Raw genomic sequence first — 21,068 nt, 5'->3', positions numbered from 1 at the left:
ATGGTGATTTAGACAATAGGAGTTGAAATAATGTGTCCCGAGGAATATGTCAATTAGTGATGATATCCTTGACAAATACTGTCCCCCCCCCCCCCCCCCCACAATTGCCAGTTGGTCTGAAGGTTTGATAGGCACTTTACCCAGAAATAGAGGCACGCATTAATTGCTCTAAAACTGTTTCAGTAAAGTGTACATATATGAATGCATTTAAGTTGCAGAAAGCCTCAAGTTCAGGCATTTTGTTTCTGTTAAGACTCCTGCCATTGAGTAGAGCTATGTTAATGCATTAGAAAAAAAAAATAAATGTACTAGGTTGGACTGTCTATCAGATGGACTATACCTAAAATGTTACCAAGAGGGCAGCAATGGTTTTAGTCAGAATGTGGAAGCCTTGATAAGACAGGTGTAAACCATCCCTGACAAAGCAGGAAGGCTTGTCAGCCATCCCATCTCAAGTTGACACATATTGGAGCCCCTTAAAATGATACATCCATTCATTTAAGGCAATTATCTTGTTTTGTCTTGTCTTTGAATGTTGTCATCATTTTGGGTGATAGCAAAATATTACTCAGGACCAGTGTCTTTCCTCCTTCAGACACATACATAGCAAGCTCCAGAAAGACAGTACTTACCCTATTCTTATCCAGTCTTGTGAGGGTAGTGTCCATACGCATGACAATTAAGTCACCTCTTGCTAAAAGATTACTGTGGTTAGATGCGGTCTCAGTGGACAATAAGGGCTTGGAGTCTACAGCCATGTAACACTTACAGGTGTGTAAGTAGGCCTGTAGGTGTGCTCGGTGGAGATGTGCATGTTACTGAGTGAAGTAATGTCTGAGCTTAGGCAGTGTTCTCTTAACAACCTTAGTTTAGTGGAAGACCTCTGTGTTGTGCATTTGTGTTATGCTTACCAAATGTGTTCTGAGGTGAGAAGGTGGCCTCCAAGTTAAGAACATGCTTATAACTTCCACGTATTAAATCACTATGAGATTTGCAGTAAGCATGAGGGAGTTAGCACACTGCCTCAAAATACCTAGTGGTATCAGGCTGATTACAGAAGGGGCAAAAGCTGGCTGAGATTCTATATTGGCCAGTGCAGATAAAATGAAGGGGTATAACAAAACAGGTTAGTAACTTACTCTTGTTATAAGGAAGGGGGGATCATTGACTGGACTAAAATGTGATAAAATACGGGTATGGCTAAAGCATAAAAAAATATGAACTGTTACCACTGTAGTATTCACAAATGCAAAAAATGAAATATAGAAGTGACAGAAATATGTGGGATCAATAAGGTAATTAGTAACAAGTTGCAAATTTAAATCAAATAGCTTCAGGCATCAAGAATCAATTGCAGTAACAATGCATGATCATTGGAGTTAAAATAATAAATCCCTAGCTAAAATCTTGCCAGCTATTGTTTGCAAACCTTTTTTGTACAAAATTGTACATAAACAAGCATTTTATACTGTACATAACAAGAATTTAGCACTTTCAAACATAGCACAGATATTTCTTCAGGCATCCAAAATCAATAACAGAACAATCGATTTAAACAGGAACTTATTTACCTGACAATTAAACTCAAAATCATGAATAAAACCATTGCTAAAATCTTAACATCTACTGCTTGCAAACCTTTTTTCATCAGAATTGTGCATAAACATTTTTACACATAAATAAGCATTTTGCATTGCACATAACAAAAATTAAAACTTGGACTAAAACTTTTTTTTTTCTTTTTCTGATTTATGTTTTGTAAAGATATAGTATCATTCACTCCTGGTTTATTTGAACCATTCAAATGTTAACTGCCACTCTAATTCAATGCATTTCATTTCTTAAATCTTCACCTCTTATGGAAAACTTAGCTACCTGTAAAAACCTGATTTTTAAATTCTACATAATGATCTGTATGTTTACTAAGTTTAGAAAGTGCATTGCTTTTTTTTCATTGTATCTGAAATACTTTTGTTTACTCCAGCTTTAAAACTATGCTCTGTTTTACCCTCATAAAAACTGCCACACTAGCATTGTATTTACTTGTTATTTTTTTTATTTAACATTTTGTTTACTGGGAAAGTAGGAACAATCCACTTTTCAGTGAAGGCCCAGGGAGAAACATTCCAGACGCATGTCTTTGTAACGTGGGAGGAAATCGGAACACCCAGAGGAAACCCACATGAATGCAGGTTCCACACTGAAGGCACCCCAGCTGAGAATCAAACCAGAAAATATCTTGCTCTGAGGCGACAACACAAACCACTGCACCACTGCACCGTCCAAACCTTTGTTTTTGCTAGGTAAACCAGCTTCTGTGTCCCACATTGTTGCAGAATTATTAAAGTAATAATGTTTCCCTACAGAAGGGTGAAAGCAAATGTTACATCCTTGTTATATACAATGTCAAATGCTTATTTATGTACAATGTTTTACACAAAAGGAATTGCAAACAGCAAATATCAAGATTTTAAGTACAATGGTCAGTGTGGCATCAACATCAACCCCCTTTTTCCTATTTTGTACATGGAGTTGGGGAGTCACATTAACAGCAACCACAACCTAGACCCGATGCTCACACCTCCAGATGGCAAAGCCGGCTATGCTTGTCCTTACATACCACACACAAATAAGATGTATTTCCTATGGTAAAAATATATTTTTAACAAATCGTCCAATCCTTATTAAGGTATTAAATTGAGAGGACGGTACAATAGACCTTATATTAGACATCATATACTTAATTTACTGTGGAAAGGAAAGAGCCTAACTTTAGTTCTAGATATAACACAGGTTTGTCTGTAAAACAAATTACATGTACAATCCTGATTTAATAAACTGCATCATGTGATTAACTTTTGCTGTAAATTCATTGTTACTGCAACTGATTCTTAGGTTTTCAGTTTATTTAGCATTCCTACAGTTTTTGTACTGTACAGTTCATTGCTGCTATAATTTTTGCCTTCTACATGTGTGTTAAATATAAAATGTCCTCCTGTAGTTATCAAACAAAGCATACTGCTCTATAATTCATACTAAATATATTTATTGGAAATTATCGAATGATCATGACAAAACTCAGCAAAGCCACGGCTCATCATATTGCTGAGTATTTTATCCTCTGCTTTCTCTCCTTTCTTCAATATTGTGTGACTTTGATTTGTTCATATAAGTTCTGGGTGTGAGCGACATACCCATAACAGCACCCTGACTAGAAGTTTTACCTTTGTAAAACAGAGATTATAAATAATTCATTGATGCAATGAATTTCATCTGTAATTACTTCTGATTGACTACACACACATGCAAATATATATATATATATATATATATATATATATATATATATATATATATATATATATATATATCTATATCTATATATATATATATTATATATATATATTTTTTAATTTATTTTACATTTGTTGATCGGGATAGTCCAACTGGAATCATGTCCATTTTCAGCGGAGGCCTGGGGAGAAAAGCTCCGAGGTAAACAGAAACAATAAACATGTTACAAATATAAATTTGACAAAGAGTACATAAGCAAACAAGAAAGAACATTTTCCACGGGTTAGAGTTAATCCCTGGTGAAAGTCAGGGGTAAATTAAACAGTAGGCTGATTAATAGATTTTACACATTCTAGAAGAGAGTCAGCCAGGCTTGATACAATGACATAGTTTAGTGCCAGATGTTGTTTGAGTCTAGTTTTAAATTGACCTTGGGAGGAGAGTAAAGTAATGTCAGCTGGAAGTGAGTTCCAGGATCTGCCTAAAGAGTTTGCAAATAGAGAGTCACCAGCTACGGTGTTAATTTTGCTCGTCTGAATTAGTAGTCTGTTAGAGGATCTAAGCAGTCGTGGATTATTATAGGGGGTGAAAAGATTTTTAAGTGCTGTAGTATTATCCGGATTATAAAGGATTTTATAAGCCTTGATCAGTTGGTTATACTGGATTAGACTGGGTAGTTCAAGCCACCCAAGCTGGTTAAGATTGATGTGTCCTAAAAGGCAGCCCAGTGGCAAACCTGGCAATGTGGTTGTAGCAGGTTGAGAGTTTGTTAAGTACAGTCTTGTTTAGATTAGAGAGTAGTGGGGATGCATACAGAAGTGTTGAAAGAAGGTGAGAGCGAGCTATGGCAATTTTGGCTGGAGGGGTTAGGAAGGCTTATATTCTGTAAAGTGACTCTAGTTTTTTATTGATGGTTTTGATTGATTGGTTTACATGTAGGTCGAATTTTAGATTGTTATCTATAATGACACCTAATAGTTTTGTAGAGGGGTCAGGAGAGATTATTGTGCCATCACTTATATTTATGGTAAAGGTAAAAGCAGGAGACCTTTGTGTAGGTTAGAATAACAGCATTTTAGTTTTTTGGGATTTAGTATCAAACGACATTCAGAAAGCCAGTTTGCTATAGTGTTAAAGGTGGACTGGGTAGGTAGCAGACCATAAGTCTGTTGGAGATGTGGATGAGCAGATCAGGGTAGAGTCGTCAGCGTATTGGATACAGCTGACTTTTGGGATGACAGTATACAGGTCATTAATAAAGATGGAAAACAGCAGGGGCCCTAGTATAGAGCCTTGTTGTACTCCAAGGGTGTTAGGTAGTAGCTTAGAGAGTTTGTTCTGCCAAAGAACAGCCTGCTGTCTCCCATTCAGGTATGATTTAAACCATTGAAGGGCTCTAGTCTCTAGACAGAATGTTTGCAGGGTGTGTATTAAAAGTTGGTGGTCAACCATGTCGAATGCCTTGGAAAGATCCAAGAAGAGGGCAGAGGATATGCGATTGTTGTTGTGATTATGGTTTATGGTGTTGGTAAAAGCTAGTAGGGCTGAAGGAGTGCTGTGGTGTGGGCAGAAGCTGTGTTGGGTATCTGCCATGAGGTGATTCTGGATTAGGTGGTATATGAATTATCTGTGAATACATTTTTCCATAATCTTTGCAAGTGGAGAGAGTATGGCTGTTGGTCTATAACTGGAGAATTCAGTAGAGCTGCCTCCTTTATGAAGTGGGATTACATAGGATATTTTCCAGATGGTGGTAATTCCAACTTCTGCTATGGTTCGATTAATTAGTATTGATACTGGGTAGGCAATGGCATCAGCTAATTTTTGAAGGTACTCAGTGGGAAGTTGATTAGCAGAGAGTGTGTTGGGTTTTAATTTTTTGATCAAGGTACAGATAAGCGACGTGGCCACTGGTTGGAAGCTGAACGAGAGTAGGTTTCTAGGGGTGGTACTTTCAGGGCCAGGGGAGCTAGGAGGTAGTTGGCTAGCTAGGGCTTGAATTGTCTCTGTAAAGAATTGGTTAAAACTATCTGAAACATCCTCGGGGGTTTATCAATAGTAGCAGCGGGGATAGGGGTACAAGTTTGTCCAGGATGAAGTAGATTATTCAAACCTTCCCAAAACTTCTGAGAGTTGTTTTGATTGACTATCTGTAAATTGCAGTAGTATTGTTTTTTGTCTTTAATTAATATGTATTTAATATATATATATATATATATATATATATATATATATATATATATATATATATATATATACATACATACACACACACACACACACACACACACACACACACACACACACACACACACACACACACACACACACACACACACACAAATGTGTGTATGTGTGTGTGTGTGGTTGAGTGACCATGCAAAATTAAAACAGATGCTATGCAAACAACACTCATTAAAGCAAGCAGACCTTATTATTGCTAGTAAATATGAGAAGAAATAGAAATTGTGGAAAATGAATGCTCCATTTTAAAATGCCATATTTAATGAAAATCCTATGTTTTGTACTCATCCAGTTCAAATTTCTGATTTCCTGACCCCTCTCCCCAGAAAAATGGAAAATTAGTATCCCTGATGAGAGAATATCAACAGAGGTTCCCCCTTGAAGCAGTGCTTTGGATAGAATTCTTTCTTCAAAATGCAGCTTTGAAATAATTGTGCATTCAGCAGACCTGCTATGAATAATTTGACTGCTGCATAGGGATTCTGCTTTATCTTCATGCTCCTCTTTTGCTCGCTCTCAAAACAAAACCTACTCCATAGCTCTGCTAGCTTCACCTGTATTGTGCTATACTGTTATATGTGACTATTTATCATGACATGTTCAATGGTAATACAGCTACTACACAAACATGCTGTGGTCAAAAGTGTACATTCTGAAAACAAAAGAAGTTAGTTCTATATAGTAACTGAGGTATGGCACTCCAGACCACCATAAAGTGTTTGTGGAAAGCTTTGCTCACTGCAAGACAATAAGATTCAGGTTTTGTTAAGAAAACACCATATTTTGGTACATGTATTGCCCAGGTCTGCCTGTGTTTTCTATTTCATTCATGAAAAGAGTGAATGAAGTTCTCCCCACTGCCACTACATAAATACTGAGACAGGGACTGCAGCCCTTGATTAGGACCATCAGCTCTCTTTGATCATTTTGGTGCTGATGCATCTGCTGTTTGATTCCAGATGTTTAATGTAATGTCAGCTTTTCTGAATGTGCGTCTGTTTATATTCTAAGGCCCCATACTTACAGGCCTCCCAAAGGTGAGATATAGTGAACTGAAAGTGCAAATGTGGGAAAATATATATTATTTCAGAATTTGCAAATTCACTGTACTATGAGCTACACAGATATAGCAGGAGTGTGGAGGGACACTTCCCAATATATCCAGGGGTGCAGCAGGTGAGGCTCCCTTGCAAAAAGACTTAGTTTAAAGGCATATCAGAGTCTTTCAGAATTCACTTCCCCCTCCTCACAGCTGGCCATCAGCTGTCATCAGCTCCTCTCCTCATTCAGCAGGTTTACTGGACCTGGCTTAGCCTCCCCTTGAGCTCATCCTAACTGCCATCTGGGTCCTGTGATATTGAGGACATTAGTGCAGCTTCATATTGCTGCCAGAGAGTGTGCCGCAACCCTTCACACCCCTTGGCAGCCCTGTGACCTCTGCTTTAGGTGCTGGGATTGTAGATGCATGTGGCTTCTAACCATTCTCAACATCCAACTAAGTTATCCACCCACTTTGCAGCATGTAGCTCATGAGGCTCATAATGCTTATATATATATATCACAGAGAGCCTTGGCTGCCTCCATCTCCACAAGATGGGCAAGGCAACATTGGCCGCTCACTCCCATCCTCCTCCCATGTGACCTATCCAACACCAGTTCCACTAATCGAACACAGGTCATCTGGGTCACAGTAAGGACTTTATCACTCTGTGTCACAGGTCCTCTTAGAAGTAACTTTTTAATATGAATTATGCTTTAATTTTGAGAGCTTCAACTAAATTCCTTAATGATCGAATAGATGAAGCTTCAGCCAGAGAGTAATAAGTGGCTGAAACTTCAACGCAAAAAAAAAAAATCTACGCACTAATCATTAGGGAAGCACAGAACACAGTCAAAAAGGATCAGCAGTTTATGTATTTTGGTTTGACAACTGAACAAAGATGTATAGAAGTTTGTTACCAAACTGACTTTGGTTCAAAAGGATGGGCAAACAGGGATGGTTTCAAATAGATCATCTTAACAATCACACGTATATATTCATCTGTCTTGTACTAGACATAAATTAAACATTTATAACTTATAAAAACTGATCGACACCATAGCTGGTTAGTATATTATTTTAAAAGCTACACTGTGATAAGGTAATTTGCTGTATGTGTGATATATATATATATATATATATATATATATATATATATATATATATATATATATATATATATATATATATATATATATATATACACTCACACACACACACACACACACACACACACATGCAAATGTTGTCTGAATCAGAAAATTGCAGAAATGTAAACTGTGCTTAAGTCTTGTAAAGCCAGAAGCAGTTAAACTAACAATATATGATATAATCTGCAGTGTATGTGCTTTTTCATGGCTGGAAAATGTACAATATGTTGATTTGTTTCAATGAATGTAAAAGAAGAAAAAATGGAAACAATATATAAGGAATCTGTATCTGAGGTGTGGAGTGTAAACCCCTGCCTTCTGCTACAAAACTGCAATTAGACCAAGGATGCAAATTGTGTGACTAACATGTAAAAAATGTTATTGCAAGATCTGTACATACCTCTCAACTAACAGACATTGAAATAGCAAGAAAGGCCCTTGAAAAATATGAACATCTAGTTAAAATCTGGACATAATTAGCATACAATTTTAATACCAAATACTATGACTCTTCTCAATTTCATTAAAATGTGGGATACTACTCAACACATTTAAAAACAGAGTCACAAAAATTATGAAAAATGGAGCACATTATCAACTTCAATGAACTGCATTGCAAAATTTTACCACACAAGGTCATTTATTATTGCTTCAGAAAAAATAAGTTGAAAGATGTGAGTCCTCTTTCTTCAAGTCATGATTGTCCCCAGTATGTTGGTCATGTCATAGTATGGCCTTCTGTGTTCTAGACAGCTTCATAAATGACATGAGATGAGGGGGATTCCGAAAATTTTGTGAAGGGGTAAATCAAGCCTGAAAATAGGGACATACTTCCAAAAACAGGGTCACCTGTGCATGGTAAATCAGGCCACAAAACAGGAATGTTTCTTCAAAACAGGGACAGTTGAAAGGTTTGGATCTATACCTAATAGACTGTGAACCAATGTCCATAAAGAAATGCAATCAGAAGATTATTCTAAGAGGTAGCTAAACTAAAAGTCAATAAACAGTCTGTCTGTATGACAACAAATTAAGATATAAACCAGATATCAGAGAAAGAATGTTGAGAAGGGAAAATAAGAGAAGAACCTATAACTTGTAGCCTTGTGCTCTCAGCAGTTGTGTCTCTACATGGAAATTCAGAAAGGTTCAGCAAATATTTAGTAATCCCTGTAGTTCAGAATTAGCTAGGCGATATGAGTTCTTGTCAGATTTTTTTTCTTCTATCTTATCTAATCAAAACATTATATTCTATTTCATTGTACATCTGAATCTCTCTCTGTACATGAAATTGGTTACTGTACTGCTTAATACATTATATTTCTAAGTAAAGTATTTTATTTTTTCACTCTTTAAAAGGTTATGCTGGTCATCTTTTATTTGTTTTATTAACTGATAAGGGGGTATTGTTGCTAACTGGTGACAAACTGCCAGGATGTGCCTCTAACTGAGCAAACTGTTCTGCACATTGCCATTTTTGCCTACTATTAATTGACTTCTTATCTATGAAGAGTGAACAGTAACTGGGGAGGTCCCCAGCCTGGTAATCTCAGCTTTGTGTCTGTTTATTACCATGAATAAGGGTTTATTTAAAGCACAAGCTTGTGTGCAAGTGAGCACTGGAAGGCATTGAAACACAGAGAGATAGTGGTGAAAAGAGGATCTGGGGAACTAGTCCAAAGTCTCTGCTTAGAGAGTTGACCAGTGCAAAGCTTATGTGGATGGTAAATGCCCATACCCTGGACAGCAGTGCATATTTCTTGCAAGCTCTTCTAACCCATCTGCACTAAGTGAATAACTTAATTGTTTATATTTGTTTGTATTGTTTATATTTTAATTTCTTATTAAGTATTTGGCATAACTACATTACTTAGTTTTATAAGGCTATACATAAACTTGTGATGTTTCCTTTATACATGAACAAATTTATATAAAATTTGTCTTGTCCACTAAGGCCTGGATTGTAGCTTGAAAGGATCTTTGGACCAGATCATTTACCTGGTTAATAAAATTAAATAAATAAGTGGTGTTACTCAAAAGACCATACCCCTGGTGACGATTCATAATGGTTGGCAGTGTAAGGATTCAAAACACATTAACAATTTAATTCCCACTTTACAATGGTTGGTAGCTGTAAGATTCAAAGTCTTACCATTCTGAGTCCCACTCCTAACCTTTACAGTATGATCACATAACAGCTGCATGTAGCAACATTTTTAGCCTTGGCCTCATTCAAAATATATAATTTTAGATGAGTTTTGCTGTACTGTATTAGTGTAGATGTATGACTTTTAGTCTTATAAGTCAGATACTTTGGATGTTATGATGTGTTGCATCTCTAAATTATATGATAAATAAAAAGAAAAGTCAATTCAAAATATTTTCACTTTTAAATCTAGTATCTCCGGTTGTTAAAACAGTAAGGAATTTGAGTCAGAGTAATTCAAAGCCATTATTACTGTCAATCCATATCAAGAATTTTACATCTACAAGCTTCGGTTAGTTAAATACAGCCTTAACATGTTAACAGTAATTTAGAGTAACGTATTTGAAACTATTACCAATATGATTATGTTCAAGAAGCTCCTGTATTCTAATTACATTCTAATAGCCATTAAATAAGTAGTATAACTAATCCAGGGGAATCCATGGAGATTTTTCCTACCCTTTATAATATGTGCAAGTGAACACTGCATCTGTTGTATGCCAACAATTCATTCTAAGCATCTAATTTACATCCATATCTCTACCTCCTAACCCTGTAAATTCAAATTACTTTTTTCACGTCTTCATTAGAAAATAGTGAGTGATGTTTCATTAAAGAGATACGACATTTCAGACTATAATAAATGCCTTTGAGAACAGTTTCAAGACCTAATAACCATTTGCTTATTCATTCTTTGATATCTGCTTTTATTAAATTCTGGGTTGTTTTGCAGCCACAGCCTATCCCAACAGTCACGGGGCACAAGGAAAGGAACAAGAAACTAATTCTGGATGCAGTGTGTGTATATATATATATATATATATATATATATATATATATATATATATATATATATATATATATATTTATAAATAGAACCACAAAGCCTTCTGCTCGTTAAGCACCCCGTTCCCCTGTGGTTGAACAAAACTCGACAGGAAACTGTCATACTCTTCATAAAAACCAACACTGTTTATTTAAACCAAACTGATTAAGTGCTTTCATCCTATAAAGTGGGGACTTCATCAGAATAATCCAAAATGTATCCAGAGCACTTTATATACAAAAGGCCTTTTCACATGACAAACAATTGCATCACTCCTCCCTATTTGAATTTAAAACATATTCATAATCAATTGGGTTGGGTTAGGTTACAAAAGACTGGAAAAAGAAAATTGTAAGATTATATACAAAGAAACAATGGGAGGACATTTATTTGGCTCCAAAATATGAAACAAAGTCCAGAAAGGTTAGGATTTTTGCATGGAAGTGTTTGGTAGTACTTTTACATCCCAAACAGACCTCAACAAATTTGTTTCTCAAATAGAAGCAAATGCTGGAGATGGGATGGTAAAGCAGTAATGTAGCTATGGTGGGGAGAAGGGGTCAGCTACCCTAGGCACAAAGTGTTGGGGTGGCATGCGATGCTCAGCCAATCCTGATCACTCTTTAATTCATAGTGGCTTTTATTAGCCAGTATTGCATTTGTGGTTAACTCTGAGTGATGTCGCACTCTGTGTGTGTGATCTAAACTGTAGTAACTGGTTGCTACATTATAGCAAGCAGTTTGCAACAGTTTAAAGGTTAAAAAAGTATATTTTTTTACTGAAAGCTGAGTGCTGTAGTGCCCCCAAGCAATTGCTTGTTACATTTGTAGCAAGCAGTTTGCTACACATTTTTAAACTAAGACCTGAATGCTGTTATGCTCTGTGCAGGAAATAAACTATAGCAACTGCTTGTTGGAGCAAATAACAAGGAAAAGGTACTAGAGTAAGATGTCACCAAGCAAAAGCAGGGACTGCAAGTTAGAGACTGCCTTCCCTATCAGGGATTGATAACAGAGCATAAGCAAAGAGAAAGAGGTAGGGAAGGGTTAACTGAAAGACTAGCCTTGGTACAGTGTTTTGCTGAGTCTGGAACAGAAACTGTTGTTAAAAAAGGGATAATTAGTAAGACATATAAAATAATGCATGATAACTATAAGAATCAATCAGAAGAAGTTATAAAAGGCTGGGAAAAGAGGACAGAAAGACAAAGACCATGTGCAAAGATACAGTGGGAGGATATTTGTATGGCCCACAAGTATGCAACAAAGCCTTAGGATTTTTGCGTGAAAGCTTTTGATAGTACTTTTATATCCCAAGCAGATATCACAGCATTTTTCCTCAGGCAGAAGCAACTGCTGGAGTGACACATACTCTATGACATCCCTACCACCTGTCTCCTACCTTGTATTTCTAAAGAACAGGTCGTAAATGCCATCTCTAAGGCCAAACATACAGCATCTATGTAACCTGATAACATCCCAGGCTGCCCTCTACATGGGCTCCAACAAGAATTAGGAACACCATTGGGTACTCTTTTCAATCATAGTCTAACCACCAGCTTCATCCCAGCTGAATGGAAAATGACCACTGTTTTATTCCTTTGCACGAAGGTGATGCTTCCAATGACCCCAGGAACTACAGATCTATTAGACTGACTAGCTTTATCTGCAAGGCCATGGAGTGAATCATCATGGTTATTACCAACAAAGATATAGGTAACCTCCAAACACTTGACCCTACTCAGTTTGGATATGTTAAAGGGAGATCATGCCTGTTAAATCTGGAGACTTCTTTGAGACAGGGCCAAAATCTGTGCATACAGCCTACCTAGACTTAGCCAAGGCTTTTGATACTATCACCTACTCAGGCATCATTGGCAAACTCACCCAGCTAGGTATCAACCTTTATATTGTTAAATGGGTCACTAACTGGCTCACTGATAGAACTCATATAGTCAAAATAGGGGAATCCACCTCCAACAGCAGACCTGTAACCAGTGGTGTTCTACAGGGATCAGTCCTGGGACCTCCACTGTTTGGAATATATTTCCCTGACATACAAGCAAAAACTAAAGGTGTGTGGCTGATAAAGTTTGCTGATAACTACAAACTGGGAGCGGTCATACAATCTCCAAATGATTCACAAGGTTGCAGAGATACAGAGATAAGATGATAAGATGATAAGATAAATACAGAGATAAGATGATCAGCTTTAACAATTGGCTTAAACTCTGGTGTCATTCAAAGGGGATCCAATGTCTGTCTGCCTGGGATGACATGCTGGACAAGCCACGCTGCTTCGCAAGGGACGGCTTGCACCTGTCACCCCTGGGATTCCGGATATTGGCAAAGGCTCTTGCCACCCCCATAGTGCCTTTTTTAGGCAAGGCTCAAATTCTAAACCTACCACCCTAGAACACAAAAAAGGAAAAAAACTAAGGGTAATGCTGCTCAATGCCAGAAGTCTAAATCTCAGAATGCACGCACTCGAGGCCCTTCTCAGTATGGAGAACATCGATGTCTGTGCAGTGACAGAAACCTGGTTCAAGGCTCCTGAGAGCACCCCAGCACTATCAGGTTTTACCTCTTATCATGCGTTCGCCCCAAAATCCGGACAATACCAAGAAAGGAGGGGGGGGTATCCATATTCATCAAGGACACCCACACCTCAAGACTGGTGGCAACGCACGATGCATCGGAGACCATCCAGGTGCAATTAACCATAGGCAAGACTGCTCTGCAAATTGTAGCATGTTACAGGCCACCCTCACAAACTCAGGAACCTCACATGGCCTTCCTGAAAACACTAGAGGGATAAATGTATCACCAAACACCATCATACTAGGTGACTTCAATTACCCTAATATAGACTGGGAACACTACTCAAGCCCAAACACCCTAGCCCAAAAGTTCCTGGAATTCATAAACTCAAATGCCATGGAACAACTAGTCACCATCCCCACAAGAGGAGAAAACATACTTGATCTCATCATCACGAACATGGGAGCACAATGTTCAACACCGAAGTATACCCCTCACTGGTGAGATCAGATCACAAACTAATCTCACTGGAGGTCCTCATCCCACCCCCACCTGAAATAAAAAGACCACAGTAAAGAACTTCTCGAAGCCGACTTCACACTTCTAAAGACTAGTGTGGTCTCCTTTAAGGCCCCGAGCCGCGGAAAACAGTACTCAAGCCGCTGAATCACTTACAAATGCCTTCTACCAGCACCTGCAGGACTGCATGGATAAGGCAATCCCAAGCAAAACAAAGACTCTTTGTACCAAAGGCAAGCGTCCAGTCTGGTGGACCCCAGCCATAAACAAACTCTACAACAAAAGGAGGAAGCTACTACAAGATAGAGCAAAATCCTTAAAAGGTAAGACACCCTTGATCACTATAAGTAAAAACTAAGAGCTCTCATAAAATCATCCAAAGCAAATTTTGAGAGAAAAATAGCTAAAGACTCAAAAGACAATCATAAGGCCTTCTTTAGCTATGTTAGAAACCTGGGAGGAAACTCCCAGATATGCTCAGAACTAGTTCAAAATGATGTGAAGATTACTGATCCTACAGACATTGCCAACATACTGGCTGACAGGTTCAGTGCAAACTTCTCCCCCCCCCAAAAGGAGAGATATCTATACCAAGCGATTGCAGCCCCCAGACATCTCCAACGCCCAAGTGAGAACCGCTCTCTCCAAAGCAAAAAACACAGCATCCACGGGACCTGATGGTGTCCCCGGCTGTGTGCTCCACGAACTCAACGAGGAATTAAACCCACAGCTAGGACAGCTGTTTAATCATAGTCTTACCTCTGGATACATACCCAGGAGTGGCGCACTGCAACTGTGGTCCCACTTCACAAAGGCGGTGCCTCCACCGACCCTGGAAATTACCGCCCATTAGCTTGACAAGCCTTATCTGCAAAGCCATGGAGAGGATCATAATGGACCTCATAAATAAAGACATAGGGAATTTGCAGACTTTGGATCCATCCCAGTTTGGCTTTGTCAAAGGCAGATCATGCCTTCTAAACTTGGTTGACTTTTTGAAACAGTCACCAAAGCCATTGATGAGGGAAAGGCAGTCCATACAGCCTACCTCGATCTGGCGAAGGCCTTCGATACAATACCCCACTCGGGTATCATTGAAAAACTCATCAGCTTAAATGTTAACCCATACATCACAAGATGGGTTGCAAACTGGCTGAGTGACAGAACCCACAGGGTCAGAGTTGCTGGCGCCATGTCAGACTCAAAGCCTGTCACAAGTGGTGTACCACAGGGCTCAGTCCTGGGCCCACTCTTGTTTGGCATCTACTTTTCCAAAGTACAAGCAAACACAGGAGGGTTATGGCTGACAAAGTTTGCAGATGACTGCAAACTGGGCCATAGTAGAAAACACATCTGAGACAGATATCCTTCAGAAGGGTCTCACAGAAACGGATAACTGGTGCCAGAGCCATGGCCTAAAGTTAAATGCCAAAAAATGCATAGTCATACCCTTCGGGAAAAACAAGGTTACCCCTAGCTACCAAATAGGTGGCAATCCACTGAGCACAGAAGAAGTTATCAGGGACCTGGGGACCCAGGTTGATAGTAGTCTGTCATTCGACACCCATGTAGCTAAAGTAGTTAGGAAGACCTTCTACATTGCCCACCTTATCATGAAGGGATTCTCATCTAGATCAAGGGAGGTCATAGTCTCCCTATACTCATCACTCATCAGACCGATGATTGAGTACAATGCCCCATTCGGAATGTATCTGACCCGACACTTGCAGCAGCTGGAGAGGCCTCAAAAGTTCCTCACCAAAAGGATAAAGGGTCTCAAACATCTGTCCTATGCTGCCCGACTGAAAGAACTCCAGCTCTATTCAGTCGCCACCGCTTGCTCAGAGGTGACCTTTGCCTAACATACAAGGCCATGTCAAACCCAGATTTGATGAATATGCTTCACCTCAAAAAATCTAGATCCGTCAGAGCCACAAGGGCGGGAGACTTAAACCTCGACACGGCTATTAATAGGACGTGCTGGAGGGATAGATTCATCACCCAAAGACTCCCTATGCTGTGGAATAAAATCCCGGTATATGTGAGGCAGAGCACCTCGCTGGCCTTGTTCAAGAAAAATCTTGACCAATGGATGGGAGATCGCAGATATACCCCAGGGATTACCTCAGTGTCACTGCTCGACAGAGGCACAGCAAAATAATGGGTATAGTTCCCCATACTAAAGGGGTGGCGTAAGCCACAAAACTATGGGCTAGGCTTGTAAATGCCCTCGGGCAGATAGCCTAGTATGAACCTATGAACCTATGAACCTATGAATATCCAAACACACAAACAAATCAAACTGCAGCAGAATTCAGCATTTTAATGATAAAACCATATGAAGGCAACAATTGCCTGCAATTTAATACACTATTAAAAAAAACTGTTAAAAAATACAAAGGATAAGCACTTTGGTTTGCAGTATGTAACACTCAAACTTCTTCAGATCCATTTTAAAATCACCATAAGAAGGTACTTTTATAAGCTCTGACTGTCACATGACTACACTCTTAAAGAGAACTTGCCTAAAACTACAAGCAGTTTAACTATGCAAAACACCTTAAAAATTATCTTTTGCTGTAGTTGGTATGCAGCTTTAAAATGCTTGCTAAAGACATTACATCATTTAAACCTGGATACATAGTAGCATTCAGGTAAATTTGCCAACATAATTTTTTTTGTTCCACACTAGTTTGCCACATCCCACCCTTTAATCAGCATGCACCTTCTCCAATAATATAAACTGGAAGGTGTGTTCTGTATATTGGACAATGTGCTTATATAAAGCATTAGACATTTTAGCTGTTTTTATGTCATAAAGGTGTTCGTATATTCTTGATCTCAAGCGACATTCTGTCTTCCCAATATTATATGCTTGACATAATTTACAAATGGCAGCATATGCCACACTTTTGGTCTAACAATTATAGCATCATTTTACTATTATATTCTTATTATTTATTTTACATCTTGCTGTCATCATTATATAAGGGCACTGTGGACAGGCTCTGCATTTATGCATGTATCCTTCAGTCTGTGGAATATTTTTTGGTATATTTGCTAATATTTGTTTGAGATTCCTATCTTTCTTATACACAACTTTGGGATGGGGACCCAAAATAGTGTACATGTTTTGATATTATCTAAATATTGACCAATTCTTATTTATTATATGGTTTATTGCCATACTGTTATTATTATATGTGGTAACAAAGTGGCGACCATTTTATGTATGTTTGTCCAAATCTGTTATAATATTACTAGATCTCGTTAGCTGCATTTGATGCCCATCTATTTCTCATTCAACTTCATCATGATTCGCTCCTTGATTTGATAATATGAGCTGGAAAACACCTTTCCTTCTCTTATGCGTCACTTCCTTCTTAATGCTTGTAATAAGCCTAGCTGGATAACATTGTTTCTTGAACAATTCACTCAGATATGAACACTCTTCCATAAAGTAAATCTTCTTCTGTAGTAATCATTCTAGCGGCGTGTACTATCTGTCCCTTCATGATGGCCCGCTTTTGATGGAATGGATGATTAGTATCAAAATATAAAAACCCATTAGAAAATGAATGTGGGTTTCCTGAAGATTTTAGCAAATAACGTATTATTATGATGGTCTTTACTCAATTCACCATCCAGATATGAAATAGTCTCTTGACTCATTGTACGTGAAAACAATAAAAATGTTGTGGTATTATTTATAAATGTAATACAATCACGTATCAACACTTTGGGCCCAGATCACAGAATAAATAATCGTCCAAAAATCTTGAGTACATCGTAATGTACTGGAAAAAGTCACTAGCATAAAGAAACATATCTTCCCAATAGGCCGTTATAATATTAGCATATGCATAGCTGCACGCCAACTACAGCAAAAGATGAGTTTTAAGGTGTTTTGCATGGTTAAACTGCTTGTAGTTTTAAAGGCAAGTTCTCTTTAAGAGTGTAGTCATGTGACAGAGCTTATAAAAGTACCTTCTCATAGTGATTTTAAAATGGATCTGAAGAAGTTTGAATGCTATATACTGAAAACCAAAGTGCTTATCCTTTGTATTTTTTAACAGTTTTTTAATAGTTTATTAAATTGCAGGCAATTGTTGACTTTATAAGGTTTTATCATTAAAACTCCGAATTCTGCTGCAGTTTGGTTCATTTGTGTATTTGAATCTCCAAATGATGTCAACATCCTACAAGAAGGTCTTACACAAGCAAATGATTAGCGCCAAAGTCATGGCCTTAAACTCAATGCAAAAAATGTATTATCATCCCTTTCGGTAAGAGCTATGTTCCTGCGAACTACCACATCAGTAGCAACACCCTAAGTATGCACCTGGTGGTGAGAGGCCTGGGCACATAGGTTGACAGCAACCTTACCTTTGACAACCATGTCTCCACAGTGGTAAGAAAGGCATTCTATTTTGCTTATCTCATAAGTAAGGGCATTGCCTCCAGAAAAAAAAAAGTTATAACTGCCTGTACTCTTCCCTCATCAGGCCAATAATTGAGTACAAAGCCCCTTTTGGTATGTAACTTTCCAAGCACCTGGAGCAATTGAAAAGACCACAAAGGTTCCTCACAAGGAAAATTCAAAGTCTTCAGCATCTGTCCTATGTGGATTATCTGAAATCACTTTCACTTTACTCTGTTTCATACAGACTACTCAGAGGTGATCTCTGCCTTGCATTCAAGGCAGTCTCTGACCCTGAGTTATTGGAAATGTTGCATTTCCATAAGTCAGATGGTACACGAGTTACTCGCTCTACACTTGATTTTAGCCAAAAGGCCGAGAAGCGATATGGGTTACTCACTCTAAAGACCTTAACTTGGTATGTGACATAGACAGAACCTGCTGGAGGGACAGATTCATCTCTCAGAGGTTACCACTCCTTTTGGAACAGACTTCCACTTCATGTCAAACAAAGCACCTCATTGGCCCTCTTCAAATGCAATCTGGATGACTGGATGGATAACCGTAAATTCACCCTGTGTCCTTCTTGGACAGGGGCAATAGGTGCTGATCATGGAAATAAGGGTACAACTTGGCTAGGCTTGTAAGGGCCCTAGGGCCATTAGCCTAGTAACTTCCTATGATCCTATAATGGGAAAGCAGTGGCATAGCTAGGGTGGGGCAAAGGGGGCAACTGCCCTGGGCACAAAGTGTTGAGGGGGCATGGTAGGACAATCCTGATCACTCTTTAATGCATATTGGCTTTCATAAGCCAGAATTACATTTGCAGTTAAACCTAAGCAATGCAGTGCTCAGTGTGTAGTCTGAACTGTAATAACTGCTTGCTACATTGCTACAGTTTTCAAGTAAAAAAAAAAAATTAACTGAAAGCTGAGTGCTCTAGTGCTCTGTGGCTCTGTGCAGAGTATAAAGTGAATCAGCTGCTTGTTACATTTGTAGCAAACCATTTGCTACAGTTTAAAAGACAAAAAATTGTTTCTTTTTTTCAAAAACTAAGACCTGAATACTGTAATGCTCCGTGCAGGGTATAAACTGCAGCAACTGCTTGCTACATTGGTAGCAAGTAGTTTGCTACAGTTTAAAAGAGAAAAATGTCTCTTGTTTTAAAATGAAAATCTGAGTGATATGCTCTGTGCTAGCTATAAACTCTAGCAACTACATGCTGCATTTATAGCAAGTAGTTTACTACAATTTAAAAGAAGAAATATTTTTTTTTACTAAAATGACAGGAAGAAGGGGCAGAGGAAGGTCTTAAAAATGGGATCTGATTGGCTGGGGTAGGAAAAAATTGGGGGGGGGTGTCATGTAGAAGGAGAAGATTTTTTTTTTCGCTCTTCATTTGAAGATATGAGGAGATGAAGTGCTACTTTGTTGTACCCACATAGGGTGCTGGTTGAGCCAGCTGCACTTCTGTGGGAAAGGGAGAGGTAATTGGGAATATCTTTTTTTTGGGGGGGGGATGTAATAAGCTAGCAGATTTTAAAAATACCCTACAGAATATTGTCAGAAATGTTGAGGAACCATAAATGAAGTACTGAACACTTTAAAGGAGATTAAAGACTGGAAGTGGGAAGGAGGAAATTACATAGAAATAAATGGAACCTAATGGAACAATAAATACAGAATAACATTCAGGAGTGAAATTTAAGGGAAGATAGAACTTGAGTAATTTATGTAGTGTTGGATTGAATAATTTTTGCAAATAAGAAAACATATATGTATAACTCATGAAAAATTTTTTATAGTGTGTTTTCTTTTCTATTAAAGTATATATGTGTTGGATTGAATAATTTTTTGCAAATAAGAAAACATATATGTATAATTCATGAAAAAATGTTTATAGTGTGTTTTCTTTTCTGTTAAAGTATATATATATATATATATATATATATATATATATATATATATATATATATATATATATATATATATCCATGTCCGTATTAAAAATGTATGAATTTAATAAAAGGTATTAAAAAACTTGTGAAGTGAACACACAATGCAGTCACAAGTTCACACACACACACACACACACACACACACACACACACACACACACACACACACACACTTGTGAATCCCATGCATAAGGCCAAAAAAGGCAGTATGACAAACAGCCAAATCTATCCATCCATCCATTCCTCCATCCATACATCCACACTTGCATGTCACAGCTGATTCTTGCAGCAATCCTGTAAAAAGCCACCACCATCCATGAAGTTTACTAGGTAAGGTGGTGATGGAAGTATATTTTCCAGGACTTTCTTCCACGTCACACATGCAGAAGGCACCCCACCAATAAATGAATCAACAAAACCTCCTACTGTCGGATAACAATACTACCCACGGCATTACTGTGCTATCACAATAGCTAGGTACAAAAGTCCAAATAAAATAAATCTCACAGGGCCAAACACAAAAGCTTGAACACCGATAGTACTACAGTGAAACAAACAAATGCTTCTGTGTCTTGTGCCTCACCATCTTGTGGCTGCTGTGTGCCTGTAACACACATGTTTGAGACATTTTATCTAATAACACAGACGCACCAGCAACTGCACTCATGCCCAGTCAGGCCAAGTCACATTTATTTCTTGCTGCAGTGTATGTAATGTTTCTGTACTCATGCCCAGTCAGGCCAAGTCACATTTATTTCTTGCTGCAGTGTATGTAATGTTTCTGTACTTTTTCACTGTTTTAATAAAACACTTCACTAGGATTTCAACTGCATATTACAGAAAAAGAAAATGTAAACATCCAACATAAAT

Source organism: Protopterus annectens, chromosome 7.part0, assembly GCF_019279795.1.
Source record: "Protopterus annectens isolate FY-2018-M chromosome 7.part0, PAN1.0, whole genome shotgun sequence".
Classification (NCBI taxonomy): domain Eukaryota; kingdom Metazoa; phylum Chordata; order Ceratodontiformes; family Protopteridae; genus Protopterus; species Protopterus annectens.
This window is presented reverse-complemented; position numbering follows the sequence as displayed.